The sequence below is a fragment of the Staurois parvus genome, unplaced genomic scaffold (genome assembly GCF_062004578.1).
Source record: "Staurois parvus isolate SC_StPar_1 unplaced genomic scaffold, SC_StPar_1.0 ptg000231l, whole genome shotgun sequence".
Lineage (NCBI taxonomy): Eukaryota > Metazoa > Chordata > Amphibia > Anura > Ranidae > Staurois > Staurois parvus.
The window spans coordinates 2,382,290-2,397,323 of NW_028318027.1; positions in this window are offsets into that span (position 1 = coordinate 2,382,290).

The following is a 15,034-nucleotide window of genomic DNA, read 5'->3' on the forward strand; positions in this document are numbered from 1 at the left end:
GAGTGTTTGGGAAAGAAATTGCAATTGACCCGTATTGGGGGCGTATAAATTCAGCAGAACAAGGGGAGTGTTACCCAGCATACATTCCAGAATAATGAAACGACCTTTTTGGTCAACTCTGGAGGAAACAATCCGAAGGGAGCAGTGCGACCCAATCAAAACTGCCACCCCAGCCTTCCCGGAGGGATCAAAGGCCGAATAGGCTTGGGGAAAAAATCTTGAGGCAAAACGAAAGGAGCCAGCTGATTTGAAATGGGTCTCTTGAACAAAAATAATGTCTGCTCCTGAGGATCGAAATTCCCTCAAAGCCATCCACCTTTTTTGAATGGAGTTGAGGCCCTTGACATTATACGACATAAACCGCAAAGCCATTATAAAATAACAAAAATTGAAGCAAATGTGTTAGCCTAAAAAAGAAATGAAATACCATCGATGCAATAGAAAAAAAAACAAAAAACAATAAAGTAACACAGAAAAGTGTAAACATAGAAATTGACATAAGTATCCATGAGGATATAAACTCGGGAACAACCAATTGGCCCAAGTCGTCTAGGCCTATGGCTAGACAAATTCGGGAGCAGCACGACAACCAAGACATCAGAAAAATCGTCATGCCCGGCCAGGTAAAACAGAAGTGAGAAAATGCACCCAACAATGGTTCGGCCGGACAGAAAAGAGAAACCCAAAAAGTAAAAAATATTATGTAAAAAAAAACCCAGGAAGGAAGGATCATCACCAGAAACACATCGGAAGGGCACCCCAGAGAATCATCATACAGATGGATTGATCTACTGAGGGTGACGTGGACGCTGTGGGGTACGTGTGAGTCTCTTCCGACCTCCACGGACTGGAGTCCAGATCTTGTTGGGGGTGGCGGATGGACGAGACGGAGTTGGTGGCAGAGGGGACACATCTTCAGGCAAAGGTGGAAGTCCCAGGCGCTTTAAGAAGGAATCCACCTCTTGAAGATCACGAAGCACGACTTGGGAATTATCCCTAGTCACGACCAACCGGAAAGGAAACCCCCATCGGTAAAGGACATGATGTTGTTGGAGGTGTGTGGTGAGCGGCTTCAGGGCTCGTCTCTTGGCCAAGGTAGTCGGAGACAAATCGCAGAAGAGTTGGAGTCTGTCACCTTTAAATTCCAGAGATGATTTGTGGCGAGCAGCTGATAATAAGGCTTCTTTGCTCTGAAAAAAGTGGAAGCGAACTATGACGTCGCGTGGTCTGGTGCCTTCGACAGGTTTTGGGCCCAGTGAGCGATGAGCCCTATCCATTCGCCAATCCGTTTCCGGAACCAATGGAGCAGTTGCGCTAAAGAGGGACAGAAGGTGACGGTGCAATTGCGCATCAGCGATAGATTCGGACATACCGCGTATACGGATATTTTGGCGCCGTTCCCGGTTTTCTAAATCCTCTTGCTGGAGTTGCATTTGGGACATGGAATGCTTCAAATATGCGTTATTCTTTTCCAAAACATGAATGTATTGCACCAAATCATCAAACTCAGTCTCCAATTTATCCGTGCGGTCTCCAATCTGAGTTATTTCCCCTCTGAGATCTAATGCCAGCTTTCCAATTTCAGCGGATATGGATGCGGTAATATTGCACAGAAAAATTTGCAACTTGTCATCTAGCGCTGAAAGTGTGAGGGAAGGAGACGGTATGGTTTGCTGAGATATCTGGGTGGAGGGAGGATGATTTCCCGATGCAGAGTATTCTGCTGCCCCCCCAGTTATATGCTGGGAATCCCCAGTTATATTATGGGGATCAGAGTCCTCCATCTGGGGCTGAGTCAGGGCAGAGGCAGGCATGGAAGTTGACATACATGAAGATGCAGTACCCTCCGGGACCACCGGGGGGCCGGGATCTCTCCCTGGGTTCCTGGGCATACTGGAGGCCGGGGATTGCGGCCTGGACAGGAACCGCCGGAGCGGCGAGGGCCGCGAATCCGGTGGCTGCGGGGAGGGGGGCTTCCAGCGCCCTATCTTCCCCATACAGGTTTCTCCCTGGAGCCGGCCATGGTGCCAAGTGGGTGGGACTCACCCTTATTAGCAGGGAAGCAGTGGCGTGTAGCAGGTGAGTCCGCGCTGGCCAGGGATGAGCGGAGTTCAGCTAGAATGCAGCCGCCATCGTCCCTGGCCGCGCATGCGCCCCAGGATCCGCTAGTTTGAGGTTAATCTGTTCTATGTCGGTGCCATGGTCGGTGTATGCGTCTATTAGGTCGTTGTGAGCTGCGAACATTTCCCCCATTTTATTTTCAGTATGGCGGATACGGTGGTCCTGTCGTTGTACCACGGTTGAAATTTGCGATAGTGTCGTCGTCAGGTCATCATGTAATGTTTGTCACAGTGAGAGAAGCATACTGTTCATAGACAGTTCAGTGATAGGTTGGTCTGAAGCAGGAAAATTTTCTATTAAGGATGGAGTAGAAATAGCAGAATTGAGTGTAGAATAGGAAGGCTGAGTGACAGGAGGATTTTCTATGTCCAGCCTAGGTCTGGACTTAGCAGGGCTACTTGTGGTGGGAGACAGGGGCGGAGAGGACTCACCAGGGTCTCCAGGGTATAATGTTGCTTTGAGCCTGGGGTCTGTTGTGTGCACTGGTCTCCATTCTGTCTGTAAGGCATCTGTCTGTGAGAAGCCGGCACCATCTTGCCTGCAGGGGCTGAGAGCTGGGATAAAGCTTGTCAGCTTTCCTGGCTTCCCTGGTGATCTGCGGCATCGGGGCATATTCCCTGGGGATCCAGTGGAGACCTGTGTCCCCTTATCAGCGTGGGGAGAGGTCAGTGCCGCTGCTGGGATTGGTGAGTGCCGGGTTTTTGCTGGCGGGGATGCGGAGCTCTCTTCACGGAGCTGTAATCCCAGAGCCGGCCGTGCATGCGCCCCCAAATATATGATAAACTTTGAGAATAATTCACATAGTGAGGTGAAAATGGTGAATTTAAAGAAAACCTGAAGATGCTATTTACCCGGATATACCATATGATTCTCATGGTTTGCTCCAAGCAGGAGTTGCCTGGAAGCTACAATTTGCCTCAATGATGAATCCAATTCACCAAAAAGTAATTTGGTGGTTGACTTACCAGTACACACAGTTACAAATGTTAAATCATGTGGCAAAGTGGTTGACCTACCAGTATATACCTCTGTCAGTGCTAAACAGGTCCTTCTAAACCTGGCTGACAACACTGCTTAGCATTTCAGATGCAACAGAGGCAGTGTTGTCAGCTCAAAAAGTAATTTATGAACTCAAAGGATTTCTGGCAGGATCAATGGGCATTTTTCTGTACAGAGAAAATTCAAGAGCCCCACCCAGTGCACAGGAGGAGTAACTACTCATATATCTACAAGTTACATTCCCCCATGTACCAGGCAGGGGCCTTGTTCATCCACTGGGGATAGTCCAGACTTGTCATCTGAAAAATGTAAAGAAATATTGTTAGAGCAAAATATAGAAATGATCTGTGAAATGCAAACATGAACAGGGAATGTAACAGGACAAAATGCATGTGGTCAGTTCTGAATATCTATATAGAAAAACTGAGGATCCTGGAGTAATAAATGAAATCATCGGTTGTGGTTCAGTTAAAAACGTTACAAAAATGTTTAAAAGGTTCCGCCAAGAGGTTATATGACAGATTGTGGTTGTGTAAATTACAAACTATCCACAGAGTAGACAAATCTAGTCAAAAAGACAAAATAAAAATGGATAGAGACCTACAGCAACCAAAAAGCAAACATCCTTCACTGGTCTGACTGCTCTAGATTCATAAATAAAATGAATGACGAAGGCTCTCTCTAAATGTACTATAAATGGTCTTGGCAATGCCATAATAAAATACTAACAATTTCAAATATTTTACCACAAACTTCTAATATCATATCCAACAATAGTCCTGTTATTACCATTGTTAGCTAGAAGGACTTTAGTATCGGCCCCTTTGATTCAAGCTTCACTTTAAACTTCTGAACTACAAGGCCTAACCCAACCCCTTTCTGAGTTGCTAACAAGAGTTCTATCACTGACGTACCCCCCCCCCCCCCCAACCATCTGAGATGAAAGTGAAGGCTGCATAATGCAAGTATGTAGGTATAGACTGCACCCCTGCCATTCTTACAAAAATGTAGAGTTGGGATGAAAGGTTTAGTGTGTTACAACATTCTTGGTAGATTGGTAATACATTTTATAGAGATCTGCAGATCAGAAGAGGTACAGAGAGCCTCTAAAAGAATATAATCCCTCCATAGGAAGATAAGGTGGCGGCTATTTATTGACTGAAACTGGATTGCTTTAGTATCAAAGCAAAATCAGTGATGGATATTGTGGTGGAAAAAGTGATGACTTAGTGCTGAACTGCTAGTGTGACATGGCCCTAAAAGATTAAATTGTGAATTGAGAAAGGCACATACCTGGGGAAGTTGGCCATATGTGATGTTCTTTCAGACGCACCATCACTCATGATTCTTCTTCATCCAATGTTTACCTCTGCACCAACAAGTAAGGAGAACTCATCATCGAATATGATCAGTGCTTCTTCCATGTCATCCTTCTGGGGCAATGGAGTCATCTCAGACTGAGATACAGAAGTGTCTGTGGTCAAAAAGTTAGACAAGGACGTGTTAGTAACACTACGCTGTGAGGTGTTCAGGTGAGAAATGGAGGTTACCTCAGATTGTACAGAGCTGCTTTTGATGGGATCCTCATCTTCTTGTCCTGTGATTGCATCTGGGATTTCTTCCTTCCAGCTTTCGTTCATGTATTTCAGGATTTCTGTAGATTTACTTCTTTTAGAAAAGTCAATGGCCAAAAGATCACCAAACATCCTTCTTATTCCAGTTGAAATCTTTCTCCATGCTTCAGGAGGATTGTCCATATGAAAATTGTTTTGCCAGTCAACAAAACCTCTATATCCTTCATCTTCAGGCATGGCCACCTGCCACGGATACTCCCCTAGAAGTAGGCAGTAGATGGTAACACCAAACGCCCACACATCAAGGCAGCCATCTACAACCAGTCCATCCGTAACGGTCATGTCACGTAGTTCTGGGGCCATGTAGGTTTTGCTACCACACCTGGATGTTATCACTGTCCCTCTGACCTTCGCAAGGCCAAAGTCTGTGATCTTGATGAAGTGACAGTCCTGGTCAAACACCAAAATGTTTTCTGGCTTCAAATCCATATGCACCAGTCCTTTCTCGGATATGAATTCGAGAGCATTGGAGATCTGAAGAGCACACCTCTTAACTGAGTCTTCTGGAATTCCCACCTAGGAATACAAAATCAAAATATAATAGTTGTTAAATACAGTAAGATAGAATATAAAGAGTAATTCAGAATCAGTTAAAGTATAAGCATGGCCATCACTTTTGATCTAGTTTTAGACTAGGAGTGGAGTCTATTGCCGTTTGTTTTCCCCCAAAAGAGATTCTCTTTTTATAAATGTTCCGGCAATCTCCATCATTAAGACAAAGTGATGGGCATTATTAGTTTTAACTCTCCCTTATCCAAAACTTTAAAAAAAAGGGCATACTGAAACCTTAATGTACTTACGTATGGTGTAATCATGGAGAAGAGATCACCAACAGGGGCTAGTTCCTGGGCAAACACAAAGTAGTCGATGGTGGTGAAGGCAATGCCATTACATCCAATGATATTGGGATGAGATGAAAGAAAGTATGAAACGCAGAACTCCTGGAGGAAAGACCGCTGGCTGGTTCTGTTTTTATCCATGGTCTTCAATGCCATTCTTTGACCTGTAGAAAAAAATAATTTAACTTTGATTAAGAAATGGAAATTTTTAGCTGATCATTTTTTCTATCCACTTGAAAATCTCAATATTCGAGCAACGGATCTTATTAAAATGTTTGAGAATGTATTATGCTTCATTCATAGCTAAATTTCAGCCATCAATCAGCTGTACAAGAACCTTTCCTGGGCTGAAATGTCCTACTCTGATTTCACTGAACACAGGGATAGTCTCTCATTGTGCATAGGAAGCTTCAGCAAGTCATACAGATCCCATCTCGTTTTCTGGCTGGAGGACGTCCAGCATTGTTAGCATCATATCCTTCCCAGCCTGACTATTGCTGGCCTGCCCCTTTCATTCATTATATGTCTGTCCTTTTAATCATGGAGGCTCAGCATCACATGTGATCATTATCTAGGACAGTCTGCATGGAAATACAGTCCACTGCTCCAGACAGATATGTACCCATCAAGGCATTTTAATATTTGCATAACTGCTCCCAAGAATCAGCCCAATGCTTAGTTCCCTAAATCATTCTATTAACATGAAAAAATATTTAAACATGATATATTTATGGAGATTTAATAAATATAAAGTCTATAGTGTACAAATGTACAAACATATACATACATATTTGCAGAGGATACTGAAACGGTACTTAGAATAGTTCACTGACCTGTTATCTTGTCCTTTGCCAATAAAACTCTTCCATATCCACCTTCTCCAAGTTCCTTCATAATGGTGAAGTACTCCTGTAAGTCTACCTGCTTTATTTCTTGTGAATAGAAGGAGACCATTCTATTCAGAAATCCTTCAACACCATGAGTAATGGAGGCCATAGTGTCCTGGAGAGCGAAAAAAGAAAACTTGTTGAATTATTAAGAAGAAAACAAATTGTTTTAGAAAAACTATAGAAATGTTTCAAATATGAATACTATTACCCACATTGATATACATATATATATATATGAGATGCTCACTAAAGCTTCACATCTTATTGAATGGGGCTCGGGAATAAGGTTCAGTTATTAAAGTAAGAGTTTGAACACAACAATAGAAATTTATGGAGTATAGTTAAATGAGCTGAATATGGAAAGCCAGCAATCCTTATATAAGAAAATTATCAAGTAAGGTTATAACTTTATCAAGTGCAAAACAAATGGAAAAGCCAAGACATAGCAACACATAAATATATCCAATAGCTATAAGTGCAGTTGTGTGCGGGGGGAGAGGCTATTGGTAATTGGTGGTCAGGAGACTCATTTAACCCCCAAGTATCCTTCAGGAAGAGAATGTAATAAACTTTGGTCATCATTGATGGAAAGGTGTATCTGCTGCCAGAAGAGTTTTGGTGACCCTCATATTTCTGGCAGATACTTCCATGAAAAGATTAAACATTCCTTAAGAATAATCTACAGGAGATACTCTGCTCTCTTGTTGCCGACCAGCTATGCCAACTTTCCAGTTTTGATTACATAAATTCAGGGGGATGAACAAAGAGCTCAGTCAGTTAAAAAGTGTAATTTAATCAAAACTCTCAAGGAAAATATAAAAAACGGTTGCCTCACTTTTTGTACTCAGAAGACAGCAGAGGTCATGCTAAAGGATATCAGAAGATATTAGTGGCATTTCCCTAAAACATTCTCTCCAAAACTGTGAAGTCCCAGAATGATCCACAATTACCATGAGTGATGTCATATCATCCAAACACTCAACTGTCACATCCCTTTTCAGGCATCTTAAAAACATTTAAGGCGTTTTCCTGCTAAATGTCATCTTTATGTTCTCAGGAAGACCACATAGCATCAGACGGACAGACATCATGAAGTGAATTTTCAGTGAGATTATGAAGTAGAATGTTGTACTCCTGTTTTGGTGAGAGGTAGTATTTCATAGCAAAGAATTCAACATTGTTCAGTCAATTTCCTGTCCTAAACCTCCACTCATTGCCCCTTTGTGTCAGTTTTCCATATATTTATTAAATATGCCTCATAAACCTCTGCAGGATAATTATCAGAATGTTCATTAAATAATAAAGATCCCTTGATTGGTTAGATGAAAGTGACCTTACCTTAATGTGGTGAAGATTCCGCTGTGATGAAGTCCAATTAGTTTTCTTTGAGTATTGGGTTCCTCTGCAGATCAGCTCCGTACAACGTCACCAAATCTCCAGCTGGGCTGTAATAGATGAGTATACCGGTATCTCTGGAAGTAGAGTCATTGAATAGGGGAAGGAGAGGACCTCTTTATACAAGGGAGATGGGCGGGGAAGGCAGAGAATGAAGGCTTTCCATTGGCTGACTCCTGATGTAAATGTTGTGTAAATAACCCCGGATTGTTCTTGCTGATTTGCATATAAAAAGTGTGTCCTGAGAATAGGTGATAGGATTAAACATGATGAAACCCAAATACTTTGAAACTTTACAGAGTTTTAATATTAAACTTTTCAACATTGTAACTATAAAATGGGAAATTATTTTTGCTTTATAAGAATTATTTTTTTTTAACTGATTCTAATTTAAATAAATAATACAAGAGGAAATAGTAACCAGCTCATTTATTGAAAACAAATGTACCCATTATTTGCTGGTTCTTTTATACATTATGCCTTATTTCTAGCACATTGCACACCAATGGGTTTATAAAAAAAAAAAACTAAACCTAAAAAAACTTTATTGCCAATAAAAAAAACAATGAATTTAAAATGAATTCAGCATAAAACTACAGTTTGGCATGGCATAAAGGATGCCTTGAACCTTATAAGTCTAAATGAAAAGCTGCTGCAGAATGGCCCCATTGGCCCACACTTGTCATTCCTTAAATGCTGGAAACTTAGCTCCAATAATAAGAGAATTGGTCTAGATCAGCTTCTCTCAATCAGTGTTCCATGGAAGCCTAAGGTTCCTCCAGAGGTTGCTAAGGGTTCCTTGACCATGGAGCAAATTCTACCTCATTGATGAGTTGAGGCTAACACCAGTTATCTGTCTAGCTATCTGTAAAGGGATTCTTCCTATTGACCACAAAGGCAAAGGACATTCTTTGCACTGACCATCACACTAACATACACAGAGCTGTACATATTGTAGAGTAATTATTAGCAGGGGTTCTCTGAGACTTGAAAGTTGTTGCAGAGGACCATTTTCAAAAATCTGAGAAATGATGGTTTAGACATGACTTAATGGACGGCTTAAAGTGGAACTAAACATAGGGTATCCAGGGCTTGTGCGATAATGTTCAAGTACACACATCATTTTTGTACATTATGGCAGACTTCCCTCACATGATGTCCAGGTTTCACCTAGTTGTTCCATTGCCACCTTCTCCTGGTCTTCTGGTTCCAGAGTCTTCAGCTTTTTTATTGACTGTCCAGGTTTTATGTAACTTTGTGGAGTTCAGCATTAAGGTAAAAAGAAAAGATTATGTGTACAAAGACGGAGTCAAAGTTGCTCGTTCCACATGGAGAATCTGCTTCCATCTTATCACTTTTTGTTTTACTTCACCTCATCTCAATATAACTCCACTAGTCTATAAAATCAATACTCCTGCTATGTTATTTCCCCTTCATGTCACCTGTAGTTCATCAAGGAGGACTACTGCATGGAGATGGTCACTAAAAGAAGCACCTGAAAACCTGAAATGTGGTTAAAAAAAACAAACAATTTAAATATTCAGATGAATGTAATAATACAACTGAGATTGTGTTATTCACTAAAACACACTTTGGTTTTGCGCTGACAATGACATTGTAACTGTAGAATATTGAGAGAACTTTTACCCCCAGGACAGAACTGGCCATCTCAATGGTGATGGGCTTGTGGATTGATATGTTAAAGAGGAGGAAGAATACCTGGCTGAGGTGTGACTGCCGATACTGTTTCCATCACAATGACCTTGTTTCTAGAAGCCAACCTCCATTGTTAGGACTAGTGGTGCCCAACTGTGGCCCTCTGTGGATGCCAAATTTGCATGATTATATTAGTATAGGAAGGGACATAAGTGCTTAAATAATAATCTGTACAAGAGTTGAAATTGAGATGAATAAACCCAAATGTTATATCTGATCCTCACAAAGCAAAGAATCACTTCCATCTATAAGAACCTCTATGACCTCTCCATGAGGTGAAAACAGGAATTTATTTTGAATAAAGAAGTATCGGTGTAATATGGGCTTTGGCCTATTGATGGATCTTATGCCATTTTCCCTATTTCCAGCAACATTGAACACCAATGAGTTTAACTTAAAAAATACTTTATTGACAAAAAAGATTTAAATGAACTTAAAAAATGTAATTAGCATAGAAATATTTCCATGAGGATTAAACAGACCTCTCAGGATAGGAATATTGGAGCTGCCATGTCTGATCTTATTTATAGAGATTCATCTCCAAACATCCTGATCATTTCTTCACTACTTGGTGATCAGTGACCTAGAACAAGCCAGGTGTATATCAAGTAATGGAAAATATCATACTGACATGGTGCTCTGGGTGAATGACAAGCCAAGTATTGAGGCAAGTAACCCAGAACTGTAACTTTCCCCTTCAAAAGCAAACTTTAAAAATGGCTGCTTCTGAATATTGTACAATTAACGTGGGTTAGATATAATTATTCTGAACAATAACACAACACTGGATTTTGGCATACTTAAAGAAACCTTAACCATAGTATTATCAATAGAAAACCACCACAGAATGATCCTGTTGGACAAAATAGCCATTCCTTTACTGCTGGAAAACTTTGAATTTCTTTAAGAAGAGGATTTGTCTAGATCAGCCTTTCTCAGCCATCATTTCATGGAACACTGAGGTTCCTCCAGAGGTTGCTGAGGATTCCTTGAGCAAGGAGCAATTTCTGCCTCATTGATATATTGCCACTGACACCAATGATCTTTCTAGCTTTCTGTAAGGGGGGTTTGCAGTGACCTCAAATGTAAGGAACATTCTTCCCAATGACTATCATACAATAATGTGTATAAGAAGGGATTCATAATTGCTCATTACATGCAAAGAATATGATTTCATCTTAACAATTTTGTATTACTTCACCTCATCCCAATATAGATCTACCAGCCTGAACAGACCATATACAATCAATGCTATGTTGCTTCCTCTTTATGTCACTTGTGGTTCATTCAGGGAGGCCTACTGCATGGAAATGGCCAGTAAAAGAAGAATCTGAAAATCTGAAATGTAGTGAAAAATATAAATTAGCAACTATTTAAAAAATTCTGTAAATATAACAACCGAGATTGTGTTATTCACTAAAATACACTTTATTTTGCGCAAAACTTTGACTATCTAGCTGTAGAATATAGAGAGAACTTTTACCCCCAGAACTGGCCATCTCCATGGTGATGGGTTTGTGAATTGATATGTTAAAGAGGAGGGAGAATACCTGGCTGAGGTGTGACTGCCGATACTGTTTCCATTACAATGACCATGTTTATGGACACCAACCTCTATTGTTGGGACTCCTGATGTCCAACTGTGGCCCTCAGGGAATGCCAACTTTTCATGATTATCTCAGTAGTAACCTGTGCAAGAATTACATGAACAACCCAACTATTACACCTGATCCTTACAAGCCCGACCTTCTACAACCTCTCCATGTGGTAAAAACAAGAGTCACAGGAACACAGCCCGGCTTTATGAGTGTATACAAAGAGTCACATGTCTTCATAAACACTGAAGTCTTCTGATTCCTAACTCATCTATGAAGAAGGAATGAACAAAGCACTCTGGGCTCAATTCACATAAGGATATTGCATGCGGTATTTGGGTCACATGACACATTTTTCCCAAATATCATATGCGATACTGGAAATGTCAATTTATTATCCGTTTATGTGGAATTTACTTCAAAATGCTAAAACTCGATAAATATCTCCTGAAAGTGTTAAAGTCGATTCACCAAAAGTACATAACTAAATAAATGTAAATGATAAATAAGTAGAGGTCCAGGTATGCGATATTCAAGTAATGTATGAAGTTTCATCTGGTTCTTCCAAAGCCGTCACCAGCCGTGTGTTTAGTGAATAGACTAACGTTTACCAAGTATTTCTGCTTTTTGAGGTAAATACCGGATAAAGGGATAGTGAATTATCATTTTCAGTATCACATGCGATATTTGGGAAATGTGTCACGTGACCCAAATACCACATGCAATATCCTTTCATGAGGTGAGCCCGCCATTATTTATGAGGTTATGTGAAATCTCCATTCATAGATGTAAATAATCTTGTGGTTAGAAATATATTTTAGTTAGAGTTTGATCAATGTGGGTGAGTAATAGTGATGGGCCGAACACCGCTCTGTTTGGTTCGCGGTTGAGCATTGGAACCTACAGAATGTTTGACCGCAAACTTCGTACATGAACTGAACAACTGAGTGGTATCTGACTGCATCTGAGTATGTGGTGAGATCCCGCTCAGTTACTAAAATCTGACATGAGTTCTGTTCTGAAGTCATGTGTTTTTTAGTAGTGAAACATTCATTCATGTTTCAACTGTCAGTGGGGTTTCCTGCTGACAACTGAATGTAAAAGGAATTGTCGGCATTTCACGACAATTACTTAAAAAAAAAAAAAAAAAAAAAACAGCGTGGGGTCCCCCCTCCCATTCATACCAAGCCATTGGGATCTGGTATGGATTTTGAGAGGAACTTCCATGCCAAAATGTAAACAAAAATGGTGTGGGGGTTCCCCCAAAAAACATTCCAGACCCTTATCCGACAATGGAGCCCGGCAGGACAGGAAAGGGGGTGAGATGAGTGAGTACCCCCCCTTATGAACCATGCCATGCTACATGTTCTCAATATTGAGGGGCACTTAGGGCAGGGGATCCCCTTTCCCAAAGCACCTTGCCTCATGTTGATGGGGACAAGGGCCTCTTCCCCACAACAGTGGTCTGTGATTGTGGGGATATGCGGGCGGAGGGCTTATCGGAATATGGAAGCCCCCTTTACAAGGGGGCCCCCAGATCCCAACCCCCCCATGTAAATGAATATGCGGCACATGGTACCGCTACCCATTCGCAAAGAAAAAGTGTAGTGTAAAAGACAGGAGACAGTCTTTGGCAAGTCCTTTATTAAAAATACAAATTTAAAAAGTCCCCCGAAGTAGATCTAATGTCAATCACGATGCCCACTGCTGCTGCCACTACCCAAAAAAAGAAAAAAAACACTCTGCACTCCATGCTGGCTCTCACTGTCTGACAGCTGCGCCCACGATGACAGTTCTGATATACTGTCATGATGGCACAAGGGGTCAGGGGTTCATCCTACCTCTTGTGACATCATCACACACTGTGATTGGTTAAAGCAATGCATCTGACCTGTGTTCAGCGAACACACGAACGGCCCATGTTCGAGTCTAACATGCAGCCCATATCTAGTGTGTAATATGTCTTTGGATATCCCCAGGTTCTGAAGATAGAAGGGAATTGCTTGATCTGAATGGAAGCTGCCAAGGGGCACATTCTATTCATTACAGATGATACTGTATATGAGAAGGCTGACAATAGGCTGAGGAGCTTCTTGCAGATGATTCCGTGTCTCAGTAGTGATGTACACAATGGGGTAGATTTACTAAAACTGGAGCTTCCAGGTCTTATTGAAAAGCTTAATTGAGGAAGCTGAAGCTAGAAGCTGATTGGCTCCCATGTACAGCTGCACCGGACTGTGTGCGCATCAATTTTAGTAAATCTCCCCCAATGGAACCAACTCCAAAATAACCACTTTAATGGATCCCCCTTGTTTAGATATGTAATGAAGGAGGCCATCCTTTCAGGAATGTGTCATTTGACCTTTGAAATCCCAGTCCTGTTTATATGTAATTTTCCCTCCAAAAAGGTTGTGCTTAGGATTTGTTTATTACAGTATGCTAACTAAAGGTATATTGGAAGCTGTCCAATCCTGAAAAGATGAGCAATATTTGAGTAGATGGAATAGATAGACCCACCAATTGGTAGTACACCATGCAAGTCTATGGAAAGAGCTCTATACTAATCCATTAAAAAAATTTTTGTAGTGGTTGTAAAGTCTCAGGGTTTTTTACCTTCGTGCATTCTATGTATGCAGCTCCCCCAACACTTATCTGAGCTCCCTCTTGATCCATCGATGTCCATGACAGCCTGTTTTCTGCGGCCTCACTCTTGATTGGATGATGCAGCAGCATGAGCCAATTCACAGCCAGTGAGTCAATTAGGAGAGGAAGGGGCAGGGCTGAGACACAGCTTTGTATGTGAATGGACACGTAGAACCATGGTTTGGGAGTGTGCCTGCTCAGATTTTCCCATAGCAAGCTATTTGCTATTGGGGCACCCAACAGAAGGGAAAGACCAGGAGCACCAGCAGAGGAACCACGAAGAGCAGAATCCCAAGATTTGGGGTGAAAGTCAAGAACCATGACAAACCTCTGCATGTCACAGATGTATTTGCCCATGACTAAAGCGGTTTATCGATGGGCAGCCTGAGACAACAACACTTATCTACTCTCTTGGGGGAAATTGGCCTTTTGGGAGGCTTTGGGAACTGGAGTCCAATGCTTTGGGCAGAAGAGATTTTCTGACCCGTATAATACAATCCATACACTAAAAGTCACCAGAGACTTAATTTTCTTTGCTTATGAAGAAAATTGGGGGGGGGGTCCTCACTGTATGATAAAAATTCATCTTTTCCTAAACTCTACAATGTTAATCCAGCAGACACACTTCCCTGCACTTTGATCCATGTGATGCACTCGTGTAGGTTTTGCTCCATCAGTGTACATTTTAGACAGTAGAACGTGCATTGAAATTAATCCAGACTTGATCTTGGTCAGATTATTCCACCAACAGAGAAATTTACAAAACAAAAAAAATGAATGAGAAACTAACCTGTCCAAAGTTTATGTAATGGTAAAAAATATTTTTGAGTTCTCCATCAACTGGTGAAGAATTATATCTTTTGTCAGGTTCTGATTTTCTGTATGTGTCATTTTTGGGGAGATCCACCCATTCTATTTGTCCTGGTGACCATTGTCTCTAAAACAGAAACCGATCAGAAATCCACAATTTTACAGTTGTAACCAAAACAGGACTAGAGGGGGGAATTCATCCAATGGGAATACCTGTTCCACTGACACCTGTCTAAGAGGGGAATTTCCTCACTTTGTTCTGAGGTACGAAGGTTGGCAATTTCTTGGGGTACATTTTGAAGTAATTTTTGTGGTTCAAGGTAAATAGCTGGTCTGTTGTGGCCGAGAGTTTGATTCCTAAATATGGGATATTATTTTTTTCCCAAGTGAAG